Here is a 15,542-nt window from a genome sequence, read left to right on the forward strand (position 1 = left end):
CCTGTGAATTCTCGATGTTTCACGCGGAGGGCACTTTTTGACCGAAGATTGTTAGGTGAAGATTGTGCTGAAACCTCAACAAGGAAACAGCTTCCGTTGCGAGTTAATAAAAGTCTGGAGTATATCAGCCTCAGGGTTTATTAATAACGCAGAAATTGAGCTTGTTGTAGAGACACCTCTCCACCTACGATTGCTCATTCAAAACTCATTTAGATCCCGGCATAAATTGCTTTTCGGATCGAGCAAAACGTGGCAAAAACCAGGCAAACTGAACGTACAAACATGCCTCCACGATCTACAACATTTGCTGAGCGTTCTGGATGTTTCCGGCACTGACAAATATTTGAAGATATACTGGTATCTGTTTGTCTGGTTACAATACGCTGATAAGAAAAAGTTCGCTTCAAGCACGTTATCGCTGTGAATACGCAAGGTTTCCAGCTCGTCTTTTTTTGACATCAGCAAAAGTTCTCAGACGGTTTTCGGGCAGACTATCTTCAACACAATTCTGGTTCATCGTTTGATCGGCTTAGATCAACTTTTTTTTTTCCTCAATACTTAATCCTGATCTACAGATTACCAAAACTCAATTTCTTTCAGACGCCCTTCCTATAACTTAACCTATCAATGACCCTGTACTCCTTTGACGGCATGTCCTCCTTTTACAATAAACAAAACGACAAATAATTGCAGAATATCACTGTAATTAATTGGACTGTTTTAATAACCAGTAACATAACCTTACTGAACATTGCCCTTTCAATTACGATGCAAATAGCTCCTTTCTCCATTACGAATGTCCCCCTTCAAAGACACTTTAAAATATAAGACCCCCAGTGCGTTTAAAGGTCACATGAATATATGATTTTTACCACCAATACATTTGGCAACGATTCATGCAAGTTGTCTCGCATTAGGCCAATCATACAACAAAGTTCCAATTTGGCTCCGAGTATTAAATTGGAAACAATAAATATTGTTTATTTATCTAGCAAACCTCGATGCAATTTGTACTTTTTTTCCCCCTTCCCTAAGACCAGGAGCCAAGGTACTAACTACGCACGTCGAAATGGGTATAGGTGTTCGTACACTTTGAAGCAAAATGTTCCAGTCATGTTCAGATGTAGTGTTGAGGTCAGAGGATGACGTCGGTTGATTTCCACATGTCTATCACGGCAGAAATCCCCTGCTTTAATTTTTCACAGAATGAAATGATCTGATGGGAAATTCTAAAGCTTTTGATCTGGTCTCTTTTTCTGGAGGTCGAAGATCATTCTAAAACTTTCAGAAGTTAACAGATAGCGAATCCCAAGTTTCTAACTTTTATGTGAAACAACGAGAACTTGTTTTGGTAGCCTGGGCCATTGGGCGTTTCTCGGGTCTGTTATTAGCCTGAAAGAGCTCTTCGATGGTCTAATAATTTGGCTTATTATATTTCTCAGTTAGTATGCGCGTTGTGATTGGTTAATTTAGCGGGCCGTAGCAGTCTACTGTACGGCCCGCTAAAATTTAAAGTTGGTTTGGTTGCCAAACTGTTTCGTGATTTATCGCCACGTGTTCTTAACTTTTATAGCAAGTAAAAGTTTAAAACTTTCTTTTACTCTAAAATGTGTATTAAAGCGTGCTAACGACTTAAAAACGATTTCAAATCGACTCGTTTTGCTTTTGAGGTACGTCAGAAATTTGAAGACGTTCCCGAACCTGTCAGACACACAGTAGAGATATAATAAATATCTTCCTAACCTCGTTTTCTCGGTCCGTACTGTAAGTTACGGATCCTCGTTTTTCCCCCTTCGATATATGGCCCGCGCGCTTCGCGCTTGGGCCATTAATCGAAGAGGAAAAGACTCGGTCCGTAACTTACAGTACGGACCTCGAATTCGGTTAAAAAGAGGCATTTTATTCGCACTCACCCATCGCAAACATACCTTTGTGTGCCTCCTCACTGGGTCTAGTAGCCGCCTTTACCATCTTGTTTCACGTTTAGCTCTTCAGAATTCCAGAAGTTATTTATTCTACGTTTTGTTCCTTCCATAACCAGCGCGAGCGGCTATCCTTTGCTCGGTCACCTGACTTTCCACTAAGACCGGGTAACTGGTTCACCTGAGGAGCAGAACAATGCCCAGTTCAAGTTTACTCCCATTATTGAGAAAGAATTGGTGCAAATTAATATCATTTTTGGGAAACGCTGGCGCCGTTACTGGTTAAATATTGGGAAAATAAAAACCCATTTTTGGGGAAAAATTGGTACCATTTTGTTCGCGTAATTGTGAATGAATTGGTGTAGATTTATCCCAATCGTGGGAAAAAATGACATCACTAAATCCCATTACTGGATTAATCATAACAATTACAATTTCCTCAGAGGTGATTGGTGCATAAACTGGTGTATTTTGCTCTAATTTATCTGCAAAGTTGTAATCGGACAGTGTAATCGGACAGTTGGCTGTAATCGGACACCTGTAATAGGACAGTTACATGAGCCAATCATTTTAAGTCCTCTCCACTAAAGATCCACCAGTCACAACATTGATTACAGTCACTATAGTAACCAATTCAAGAGACTGACTTTGTAAAATTGTGGAGGTTTAGCTTCCGGTGACTGTTTTGAAAGAAACTGGACAGCCATTTTGCAGGCTATTCCCAAATTCTTAATTATGATATTTAAAATGACTAGTAAAGGCTATTTTTTAAATTGTGGGAAATTGTAATGAATATGATTAATTGGTAACAGGACATCGTGTCATCCAATTCAGTCTGTAATCATACTCGTGATTAACAAATCGGACTCCCACTTCGCGGTCGTCCGATTTTGTTAATCACTCGTATGATTACAGACCGAATTGGACTCTACTCTTTTTTTTTTTACCACAATTACAACAATTACAATTCTTTTTTCAACAATTAAGTTACAGAAGAATCAATAAAGTTTGGTTTAAAGAAGTTTACAATGACACCATATTGAATCAGTAAAGAAAATAGATATTGTCAATTCTTTTCTACATACTTACTTAACTTTACGATTTTCCTTAATAATAGCGTTGTCCGACTTAAGTTATTAGTTCAAATCTTTTCCTCAAAAATCTTCCATTTTTCTTTAAACAAATTCTTTGTATCCGATTTGAAATATATGTTTTTCAGTTTCATATTTAATTAGCAAAATTCTTATGAAGTGACTAAAGGAAGGTAATGTTTCTTTACATCGACAAGTCCACAAGAAAGATTTTCCTAAAATTACTGTATAATTAAATAGATCCATCTCCTCCTCAAAAGACCCAACAATAACATTGCAATATGTAAGCGAGAGGCTTCTGCAACTCTTGATTTTACTCAAAATTTTTCCATTAACCTCATGCCAAAAAGAATTTGAAAAAGAACAACCAAACAAAATATGGGATATAGTTTCTGTTAGCTGATGACAGAAGGTGCAGTTGGGATTAGAAATGTATCCTATTTTACACAGGCGGTCATTAGTAAACAGAACAGAATTCAACACTTTGTATTGAAAGAAACGTAGATACGGTTCGTTAGCAACCCCCACTGGCAAAAGAAATGCCTCTGAAACTTGATTGTCATCAAGGCTAAATTCTTTCTTTAGCTCGACCCGTTTACTTGGCTTTTCTAATTTTTGTTTTATAAGAAAACAGTAATAGTCATGACATTTAAGACTTTCCAAATCAAGAATCACCTTAAAATTGGGTATGCCGATTCGCAACTTTAAAGGAACAGATTGCCTTAGGCCTGTCCATACCACAAAGTTGGACCTTGTCAATCCCTCACTTCTGAGAACATTAAAGGACTCGATATTTGACTTGTCAAAGAGCAGATCATTTGTATATTTAATATTCATATTAAAATAATGCTTGTAAAAATCTTTGTTGTTCCATATAATATATTTGTAAACATTATTTGGATCTACTATTTTCCTTATATTTGACCACCACACTGACAGATCCTGATAAAAAATGGATGAAATGTTTATCTAGTTTACATCATAATTACACTGAAGTAGAAAACGACCCCCTTCATTGTCCAAGAGATAATCGAGGTAAGACTTCCAGAAACCTGACGAGTCCTCATCCGTTATGCGCATTAGCCAGCTCAACCTCAACGCTTTTATCATGGTTTCATAATCTATCATTTTGAGGCCACCTTGCTCATAGGGTGCATACGTTGAACTTCGAATAACTTTATCTCTCCCGTTCCATAAAAAATGAAAAACTAAATTGTTAAATTCTTTTATAACTTCAGACGGAGTGCTTATCACCGAGCTAGGGTATATTAATTTTGGAAGAAGAATTCCTTTTATAATATTAACCTTGCCATGAATTGACAAACCCCTTCATTTCCATTAATTTATTGCATTTCTGATTTGTTTTAGCCTTCGCTTAAAATTCTTCTCGACTAGTATCTGTACATCATATGTAATGAAAATTTCTAAAAACTTAATGCAAGTTTTCCATTTGACATCAAGTGGTTCATTTTCACAGTTCTGGAGGGAGTCGATCCACATCGCTTCTGTTTTCGCAACGTTAAGTTTTAGTCCGGAAACTTTCTCAAAACAATCAAGCAGTACAAACAAAGCTCGTGCGGAATCTAAATCTGATAAAAGAACAGTTGTATCATCGGCGAACTGCAGCAGTTTAGTTTCTAAATCGTTTACTTTTTTCCTTTAACATCGTCTTGGTTTCGTATGGCAATCGCTAGGATTTCAACCGCAGAGACAAAAAGGTAGGGAGAAAGGGGGTCCCCCTGCCTTACTCCACGCTCCATCTTAAAATAGTGAGAGCAAAGGCCATTGCTTATAATACAACTTTGAATATCTTTATGGAAAATATTGACCCATCTTATGAAATCAGGCCCATAACCGAATTGATCCAAACATTTTTTCAAGAAAAGCCCATTCCAAACTGTCGAATGCTTTCTCAAAGTCAATAAAGAGTAAAATTCCGGGTAATTTCTTAGCTCTTGTATCGTCCACTATATCAAGAATTGAGCGTATATTCTCACTGATATTTCTGCCCGGGATATATCCTGATTAATTGTAATGTATCAATTTAGGCAATACACGTTTCATTCTTTCTGCAATAACTTTTGAGGCTATCTTTGTATCAACATTCAAAAGGGAAATTGGCCTCCAGTTTTGAAGATTACAACGATCTTGGTCCTTTTTCTCAATTAATGTAATTACAGCCTGTTTTTGTGAATTGGACTCCACTCAGTCCTATTACCATTATTAATCGTATCTATAACAGAATTCTAGATCGTGGTTGGTTCTCCGCGCGCCTATTTGTCACCAGTAGCCATAATCGGGGACGGAGACCGTAAGTCTTGGGATCCGCGCGCACCTATGATATGGGACAATTTTTCTATTTTTAGAACAAATTGCGCCATCCTGACGTCATATATCCGCGCGGATCCACGCACATGTCGGGGGCTCTCGCGTGGATACTGTCACGTTGCATGATCAAATGGTGAGAGTTGCGAGATTCTCTTGCGTATTTTTCAGCGTGATGGCAGGGAATAAGGCAGGGAATACGAACAAGGGCGCTTATATGTAGTTTTATGCTCTGAGCTAACGAAAAAGGTGGGTTTTTCAGGGTCGAAAACAAGACTTCAATCTCGCGCTGGGAATGAATAATAAGATCTGCTCGCGCTAGTTGTAAGCTTACGTGTATGTTTTTGCGTTTGTTCTGACTTAAGAATATAGCAAGAAAACTCTCTCTGGTATCGAGTTAATTTGTGAGTTTCTCAGACAATAGTTAATCATAACCAAAACCTGTTTTGATGGTTTCTTATTGTTTCTGCTTGTTTGGTGAGTTTGCAAAAGTTTTTGAAAGGAAAGTCTGACGCGTACAATTACCTCATTTGCATAGTGCAGCTCGCGCACTTTCAAGTCCAAGTTGGTGTTTTCAATTGTTAACAAATCTTGACAAAGATTTCTTTCGTTATCTTTTGTGCTGAGATGCTAGAACAAATTTCACGAACGCAAAAAAGGCTATTAACATCATGTGTGTTTCTTCAACATAAGCATAGTGAAGTTTTACATTGCGAAAATGAAAATAGACAGTGAGTTTTGATAACTCGATCAACAAAATCGAAATTGTTATTCGAAGTTGATTAAAGAAAGCGTCATTGTAACTTTGCTGATTATTTCTGCTTTATTCACCTATTTCCAGCTTAGCTTTTAATATGTTCTCAAACATTTATCAATGTTAAACATATTTAAAAACTATAGAGTTATTGTTTGAGTTCGATGTACGCTTTCACACGAAAGTGCGGCGCGGCGGAAGTCCAATTTGTCATGTTTACTGACTGTACAAAACACGCATCGGCGGGCGCTCTCATTCATCGACAACAGAGAATTTACTGGAGTTTTACACAAATAAAACTGAGCAGTATGTACGGACGTAAAGTTATTGGGCCTTGATGAAACTTCAAGCGTTGCTTACAATTCAGGCGGAACTCAAACTAGCAATTATTTTGTTTTACTTTTCGGTCGCGATAGACTGGCAAATTCCTCGCAAGCGTGTGGTAAGAGGAGCTAGGAAACCATGAAGTCCTGAAGCTCTGCTATATCTAAATATATCCAGCTAGTTTTTTGCCGTGTAATGGAAAAGCGGTTAATCCTCAACATATGAGAAATTTAAAGTGGGGTAATGTACAGCTCATGTAAAAGAAGCATCCGTCGGAACACAACTTGGTCAGCGCGCGATATATATAAGCTTACAGCGGAACATACCTAAATTCGACACGGTCTTATTTCACTCAAACTGGAGCAGCTTACGACGAAAATACGTAATTAAGCAAGGTTCCAACAGACGTAAACGCGTTGAGTTGTGGACCAAAAACACGAAAAATTTCGGGAATTTCGCACGCCATTTCCCCCGCGCGACATCCACAGAAATCCTCGCAGCATGTACGCGCGTGTGCCGCAGGCGATGGCGCAATTTGTTCTAAAAATAGAATCATTGTCCCGTATCATGGGGACAACCCCAATACTTGAAATGGCGTGCGCTTACGGTCTCCTTCCCCGATTATGGCTCCTGTTGTCACGTAATCGGCGCGTGATCACGTGGGTGTTCAATTACAGGTACCGTATCCAATTTGAACTTTTTTAATTTCATACCTGTAATTGGATACCCACGTGATTCACAAGTCAATTACGCGCGCTTAAATGGCTTCCTTCTCAATGTCTCTAAGAGTTTTTAAAACTTATGAGAAGCGCTACAAAGTTTTTCGTTCAAAAAAAAGTTCCCAAAAGACACTTCTAATTCCAAAATTTGTTACAGATTGGCTGATAAGTAATTGGACCTCGTATCGTACAATTCAGAGAGTAATCGTGCTCGTAATTTCAAATCGGCCTCGCGCCTCGCGCTCGTCCGATTTTGAAATTACTCCCTGAATTGTACTCCACTCGGTCCAATTACTAATATTAATACTGGGACAAGAAAATCCCTCATGTGGGATTTCAATGGGCATTTTATGATCCATGATTGGCTTTGGTAGTACTTTCCCAATATTGGGACTTCCCAAGAAAGTTCCATTTCTATCCTAATTTTTTTCAGTTTTAACACAAAATGGGAAATCTGAAATTTTTCCTGTGATATGATGTCACTTCGGTTAGTCTAAACAACGTTCTGGTTAGCCTGTTTACGGTTAGCTCTCAATCATGGAAATAGTAACCGATTCAGTTAAAAAGTCTTCAGTCTGCAGTCTGCATTTTACCCCTGGTCTACAGTCATCGTTTGACAAACGCTGACCGCAGAGTAAGGTACGCCAAAGTTAATTCACAAAATAGTAAAGCTAATGATTGCTAAGAATCGGATCAAAACAAACAAACAAACAAAGAAAAAAAAACTGAAAATAAAAACCAAAACCAACACGTCAGATCTTAAAATACGCACTGGTACACTGATTGAATAGTTTTACCAAGAGCGTTTATTTTAAGTTTCAATTTTCTTTTAATTGTAGGAAAAATTTGCATGATATATTTCTGGAACTTGCTCTTGGCACAGGGGTATTTTTTTTAAAGTGAGAGAGACATTAGTGATAGCTTTACCTACACCTCCCCATTGCTATTTAAACTTGGGAAACCCTCCCACGTACTCCTTTCCAGATAAGACATAAATTACTCTGCACAGTCGAACCTCTCCACCTGCAACGGCCAGCTTGGGTTGGGAACATAGAAAGGTGGCCGTTGTTGAGAGGTGGCCGTTATGGGGAGGTAGGGTGTAATGTGACACCTGTTCTTCGGGGGGGGGGAGGTGGAGGGTACAAAATTTTTATATTAAAAAATGGTTATTGTAGTACAGATTGAGAAATAGCTAAATATATCAACTAGTTGTACCTATCGGTAAGTGCCAAAGAGTGAATTGACTTAGTAACAAGAGTCGATTGACTTTTGTAATATTTATTTGGCATACTTCTAGTATAACAGGTGTTAAAATCAATTTCTTTTAGTTAATGTTTCAAATTATTGCTTTAATTGAACACAACATTGTTTATTTTTCAACTCAGTGAGTGAACAAAACGCTAAACACTTTTTTTGTATTTTTAAAAATCATACTTGTTATACTTCCAGTATAACAGGTGTTAAAATCAACTTCTTTTCTCTCGTTCGGCGATTATTTTGGTAAGTACTTAAGTAATTTGCCCACCATTCTGCTTTATGAGGCGTAGACATCTTGGATGTGTTGTGATTGAATCGTACAATAGTTAAAGCTGAACAAGACCCGAGTTGTTTTCTGGAATGAATTCGAGTGTTGTTTATTTGATTCAGGGTAACGCTCAGGATTTGTTCGCCATGCGTTCGACGAATCATTTCGGTAAGAAGTTTGTCTGACATTCTGCTTTTTGAAGGTGAATCTAACTTGGATTTGTTGCGATTGAATCGCATAACTGGAAAACCTTATTCTGGTGTTTATTCGAGCGAAAGCGCTCTTTGAGAGTAAATTTCCATCAACCAAAGCGTTGACAGAGCCTAAGAAGCTCAAATCGAACCGACGAGTTCACTTCTGACGACTTCTAAGCAAAGTTAGTGAAATTAAAAGAACTTCAAACCAAACAAATACCATTAATCACTTAAAAACTTACCGCGAATCACCGATTTGATTGCAAATAATCCTTTAAAAACACGTTCAAATTAAACAACATTGATAATCTTCGTCATATTACATGTAAGTTTGTTTTATACACGGTTCTCTGCTCAACACTTTTGTCTCCGTGAAAACGCGTTAAATCGAAGTTACATGCGCCTCATTGATCCTTTACTTACTTATTTTACATTCACCTTCAAAAAGCAGAATGTCAGACAAACTACTATAATTCGTCGAATTAAATGAACAAACAAAAGGTTGACCTGAAAACCATCCAGTCTTTAATGGCAGCTTCTTTTGAGAGGAGGCGAAAGGGGATACAAAGTCTTAAGGGTAACAGAAGGACCCAAGAAATCATCAAAGAATACCCAGGGCTGGGAACTTATAACCAGGTGTGTTTTCAAAATTTTGTTTAACATTGCAGAGTATTTCACAATGCAGTAAAACCTGCGTATAACAACCTAATGATTAAGAACCAGAACCAGAACCAGAACCAGCTGTTTCTTGAAAGTCTCGATAACTTACCAGGCCTAAAAAGTGTCTTTGGTGATAAATGTTTCTCAAAAGAGGTCAATTTTTGTTTAACATTTGAATGTTAAATTTTAATATCTTTATAGTCTATAAAAGCATTGGCCAAGTACCGTTCCTGTAACTGGCAAAAATGTATTTAAAAATTTGTATACTTATCGGGACTTTAGAGAAACATGCATGAAAAGTCATAGAGGGGTTTTGCTTGCACAGGGTGTTATTATACAGGGCGATGAAAGCATTAATCTTAAGGGGCCACACCCATATTCACTTAGGTGACAGGTTTGAGAAAGGCCATTGTCTTTAACAAAAGTAAGAGTCTATTTTTAAGATAAAACTTCCCGGTAGATATTCCACAAATAAGAACCTTTCAGGTTAACTTCCATCTTGTTTTTTTGTTTTTGTTTTTGTTGTTGCTGTTGTTTGTTATCACTAAAAGGTCTTCTTACAGACTTTAAACTTTTGGACTATCTTATTTTTAACCCATCATAATCATAGATGATGATGGAAATGAACCTCACTGCTGAAACAGACCGACATAAGGAGGCTTGGCTACAGATCCTTCCAAAGTTGTGGGAATTTACTCCCAAAATTCCCAATATCATTGAACAGTTTGAGGAAGACATCGAGTTAGACGAGCTTGACAATCTGGATGAAGGTAAGCAGAACGTGAGGTTTTGCTAATAGTTGCCGTTTAAGCACTAAGTCTTAGTTCTATTACATTACAATAGTGCAAATATACAGTTTACTGCAGCGACAAAGAATTACAGTCATGGTGATGAAAAAGAAAAAAAAGTCAACGTTTTAAGTGCACTAACATATGCAGCCTATATTAGCTTATTTATGGAAAGAATGATTTTCATCGACTCTGCACCCCACTAACTGAAATTGATGTTGCTATCTGCATCGAAAATTCACATTCAGCTATATTGATCATCATTTTCATAGGAAAAAACATCTCTCATAATGCAAGTCCTGCCATCTGCTTGGAAAGTAGAACCAAGCTTGTTGGCGTATGTTAAGGTAAAAAAATTGATATTCTGAAAAATACATGACACCCCATAACTTAGTTTTTCTTGAGCATAGTGAAACAAAACCCAAAGCATTCACATCTGGCCAATCAAAACTGTAGGTAAATTTGTGCAACTGCTCAAAGCACGGGAAAACACGCAGCAGTGAGATTAGTGGTATTGATTTTTGTTTGCACTTAATTGTTTTTTCCTTTTTTTTTTTGACTCATGAGAGCATGGTGAGCAAACTTTTGAAAGTTAATCAAACTCTCTTTAATATGCATGTCATATTTGACTGAAAAACAAAAGACTTGCATCTAATCAAAGCGGAAACAAGAAGTGGCATTCAACCGAAACTTCATTAATATCCTCTACAGACGCAATCTTACGAGCGATTGACCAAACTAAAGCTACAGCAGTAGTGTACCTAGACATGAGCAAGGCCTTCGACAGTATCAAGCATGAAATTTTAATAACGAAACTAAAGAACATTGGCCTCTCCTCATCTGCGTTAACATGGTTTTGTAGCTATCTGTCCCAAAGATCTCAGGTACTTCACATAAACTCAACGCTATCAGACGCCCTACCCGTTACTTGCGGCGTCCCTCAAGGCAGCGTACTCGGGGCTCTGCTGTTTAGTATCTATGTAAATGACCTTCCAGCAATCAGCGAAAGTTGTTCAACCGAATGCTACGTGGATGACACCAAACTTCTTTTGTCTTTCAAAGTTGGTGACGCTGACGAAGCAAAGGACACTATCCAAAAGGATTTACATCTAATTCGTAACTGGTGTTTTGATAATTGTCTTCTGCTCAACCCTGAAAAGACAAAGCTCATGATCTTTGGCAGCCGCCCGATGTTCCGTAGGCTATCTGATTTTAAGCTTTCGCTGGTCGGAAAGGAACTCTTGCCGTCAGAGTCCATTAAAGATCTTGGTGTAACATTCGACCCCACTCTGTCATTTGACAACCACATTTTAGCGACAGTTTCATCCTGTATGAGTAAATTAGCCCAGCTTAATCGAGCAAAGCACGCATTTAACTCCGGCCTATTAGTGACTATCATCAACGCGCTCGTTTTCAGTAAGTCGTACTATTGTTCTACTGTATGGTCCAGCACCACTGCTTGTAATGTGCAAAAACTTCAACTCGTTCAGAACTTCGCTGCTCGGATAATCAGTGGTACATATAAATTTGAGCATAGAACTCCATCACTCAAGAATTTGAGGTGGCTTCCCGTAAAAAAGCAGCTTTATCTCCGTGACGCTGTTTTCACTTTTAAGTGCATGACGGGCTGCGCCCCGACCTATCTGACATCACAATTTGTCAAAAGGCAACAAATATCAAGCAGAGCCACAAGAAACTCACAACAACTGAATATTCACCTGTGCAAAACCACTGCTGGTCAGAGATCTCTTTATTACAGAATAGTAAAACTATGGAACTCTTTAGACAAAGACTTAAAACTATGCGAGAGTCATGCAAATTTTAAGAAAACTCTGAAGACAAAACTTCTCAGCGAGTTCTTAAATTAAATTTTTCTTATTTCTTTCATTTTTCTTTCTTTTTATTTTTTTTTTTTTTTACACCGAGTGTACTTCATACGTAATATATAACTAGTGTACTTTGTACTTATTTCACCTCATGTATTATATTGTGCTCTGAAAAACCTTTTAAGGAGTGTACAATAAAATTTTATCTTATCTTATGTCTCTTGTGGTGCCTTATTTTTATTCAACAGAATTACAATCATCCAACTGCCATAAAATAGCAGGGCGATCCGTTTATTGTAACTGAGTATGAGTTACTGATCATTGTCTGTTTGTACTTTTAGGAAAATGAAGACTTCAATGATTATCTCAAGAGGCTGTCTTCTGATTGCCATCTGGTTGAAACCAATCAGTCAGAAGACACACAACTGTTTCTTGTGATTGACAGCAAAGTCATTTTTGAATTGTCCTCTTATATTGATGACCTTTTTTCTTTAATTACTTGTCATCATGTATTCACTTTAGAATACCCAAAGCAAACAAAGTTGTGTTTTCAGTTTTTTGAAGAATATGTCTTTGGCATGATACAGTCCCGAAAAACACAGCAGTATCGTATTGGTGTAGCAAAAGTGATGAGTTGAATTGAATGTGCTGAATCAACTTAAATGATAATTATGATGTATGAACTTGCCAGTGGGTAGTGATGTTTTAACTTAGGTTTGCATTTGCATTGTTGCCACAAGTCAAGAAACGGTCAGGAAAAATTTAAGTCTTAGAGAGAAGTCAGGGAAAAGTGAAATTTTAAGGGTACTAATTTATTTATTGCCAGCTCAGCGATGTTTTTGTGTAAACAAGCATTCGAGCTGTCAATGTCAAGGTGATTAAAACAAAAAATTTATGCACATATATAGTCATTTGAATGAATGAAATCATTTGAGTGAATGATATCATACACATCGTTTTCTTCTAATTCCAATTCCAAACTTAACTCTTTCTTGACTGATGGTCGCAAGTCACGAATGAAAACATTCAGTTACAAGACTCAACAATTTTACACGGACCTACAACCCACTCAAGCACCATCAACCCCTACGCTTGGCTTTGTTGGTGGCAAAATGCTTCATTTATAAATGTAACCTAAATGAAAAATCTTTACGCTTCTCGCTGTTTAAGATACAACTTCGAGAAAACATAATGACTGAAAGGTACATTACAATAAAAAAAAAAACTGCCAAGCTCTTTAATGAGAAATGGAAATGCCTTATATTAATAGACTTTGTTCCAGAAATTTTGCCACCACTAACGTCTCAATAGGGCAAATTAATTTACTTACTTTGTGTCAATGTTGTCATGGTTTCAAATTTCTAATCAGTAGTGCCTTGCATTAATTTATTTCTATATCTATTGTAGTCATCAAAGTGCCGTAGTTTTCTTTTTGCATGGAATTTACTTTACTCTATGTTTTATTGTACTGTAAGTGTTTTCTTCATGAATAAATAAATAAATGAATAAATAATAATAATAATAACAATAACAATAATAATAATAATAATAATAATAATAATAAATTTCTTAACTTTGGTACGTTTTCTAAAAGTGCAAATAAATGGGTGGAGAGGTTGGCTGGGAGGGGAGGTTGGAGGCCACTACCAAGCCTAATTTGTGAATTTTTTTTACTTTAGTTGGTCAGGGAAATTTTACATTTGTCAGGGAAAGTCTGGGAATTTCAAACTCCTGTGGCTGTGGCAACCATGATTTGTAATACAGTATATGTGTTATAATTTAAGTGTATTGAATTGCATTGATTGACTGATTTTGTGTTCAAAGTGTTTGTGAGTTAGACGATTAAATATTGATTAAAATATAAATACTTGCAATTTAGATTGCCTTATTATCCTTCATCGTGCAAATGATTTTAATCTTCCTTTCTAGAGTATTTTCATGAGAATTTAATTAGTTATTACCTTTTCCCCTTAAGCTAAGAGCTCATTACTAGTCAACTGAATTGTAACTTCCCACAAGAATAAATTCTTTCTCCTTTCAACAATAATTAATTTTCTTTGTATAAGACTAGCAGTTCTTTGTATGAGAACTACAGTTCTTCCATTTAGAACTTTGGTTTGTTTTTCTGAGAACAGCAGTCTTGTTTTAAGAATTATAATTCTCCCTTTAAGACCAATGGTTCGTTTGTTGAAAATTACAATTCCTTGACTAAGGACGATAGTTCTTCTGAGAAAAACAGTCTTCTTTTAAGAATTATAATCCTTCTTTTAAGAATTATTATCTTCCTTTAAGACCAATAGTTCTTCAGTTAAGAATTATAATTCTTCCTTTAAGAACTATAGTTCTCCTCTGGGGACGAAGAATCGTAGCCACAAAATTCTTCTTAGAAGATTTAATTTCCTTCAGAGGAGAATTTAAAGTCTTGTAAAAAGAATTTGATTTTAGAGTGTGAGGCCTGGGTTTGTTTAAAAAAGCAGGATGGATCAGTGTATTGTGTCCACTGTACCTGCAGGGCTGGATGAGTGAAGTGAATTTTTAAAGCTGCATGATTATCTTATCATCAACATGACCGGCGAAAGTATACCACAGATTCATTTTTACTTATGTATTTATATATCGAACTTTCTAGCTAATAGCCTTGGAGAGGTATGCAGCCATGTGGCTGCAGTCATTTTTAAAATCCAAACGGCTGTGATGCTTGGCTTAACGAAACATTCATCAACCAGTGAGGCATGTCCGTGGAATAAAACATTTCGCGAGAATGTAGGTCAATTTTGATATTTGTAACACTTTTACAAATTAATGATGATTGATTTTGAGTTTTCCACTCTTGTGATTTGTAACAATGTATACATAATAAACATTCAGTTCAACATGTACACTAATAATTGGCTTAACTTTTTTGGCTGCAGATCAACCCAAGGTCTGTTGAAGAATTTTCTCACCTTTCACAGCGAAGAAAGCAGCTAGCCCAAACTGTGGGATTTTATCCAAATTTTCTGCTTCCTAGCCAAGAAACATAAAAAAAACTAAAGTTGGTCTGCCCCAAAAGTGTATTCCCATTCCAAAACTTGATCCAGAGGAGACAGATTCTGCGTCTGAAGGAGAAGATGAGTTTCATGCCATGGAACCACTTACATCATTACAAACTGATAACAGCAAGCTATCTGGCCATCAATTCGCACAAAAATGCAGGGAGGTATTTGATTCCATTCGTGTTACATCTGACCAAGTCAAATAACTCGAACTTAGAACCCGTTAACAGTCTGTATGCAGACTTTGGTTTGAACACAGACTTGGTCGAATAACGGGTAGCAGGTCGAATAACGAATAACAGTTTGTCAGTGTTCCTACATCTACACTTCTTCGATCAGTCTCTTTGGTGGTCTAACAGTTTGTCGTGGTCTAGAGGCT

At 37.0% G+C, this 15,542-nt stretch overlaps 1 protein-coding gene across 1 annotated transcript in view; it reads right to left on the minus strand.

The window, feature by feature from the left end:
• Positions 1–15,542, minus strand: part of LOC145476777 (glycerol-3-phosphate acyltransferase 4-like) — an 84,185-nt gene that overhangs the window by 31,972 nt on the left and 36,671 nt on the right. Inside the window, exon 4 of the mRNA XM_081455435.1 lies at positions 1,929–2,103. The gene's annotated coding sequence lies outside the window, so the exon portion shown is untranslated. The remainder of the gene's footprint in view (positions 1–1,928; positions 2,104–15,542) is intronic.

The sequence above is a fragment of the Orbicella franksi genome, chromosome 2 (genome assembly GCF_964199315.1).
Source record: "Orbicella franksi chromosome 2, jaOrbFran1.1, whole genome shotgun sequence".
In the NCBI taxonomy this organism is placed as follows: Eukaryota; Metazoa; Cnidaria; class Anthozoa; order Scleractinia; family Merulinidae; genus Orbicella; species Orbicella franksi.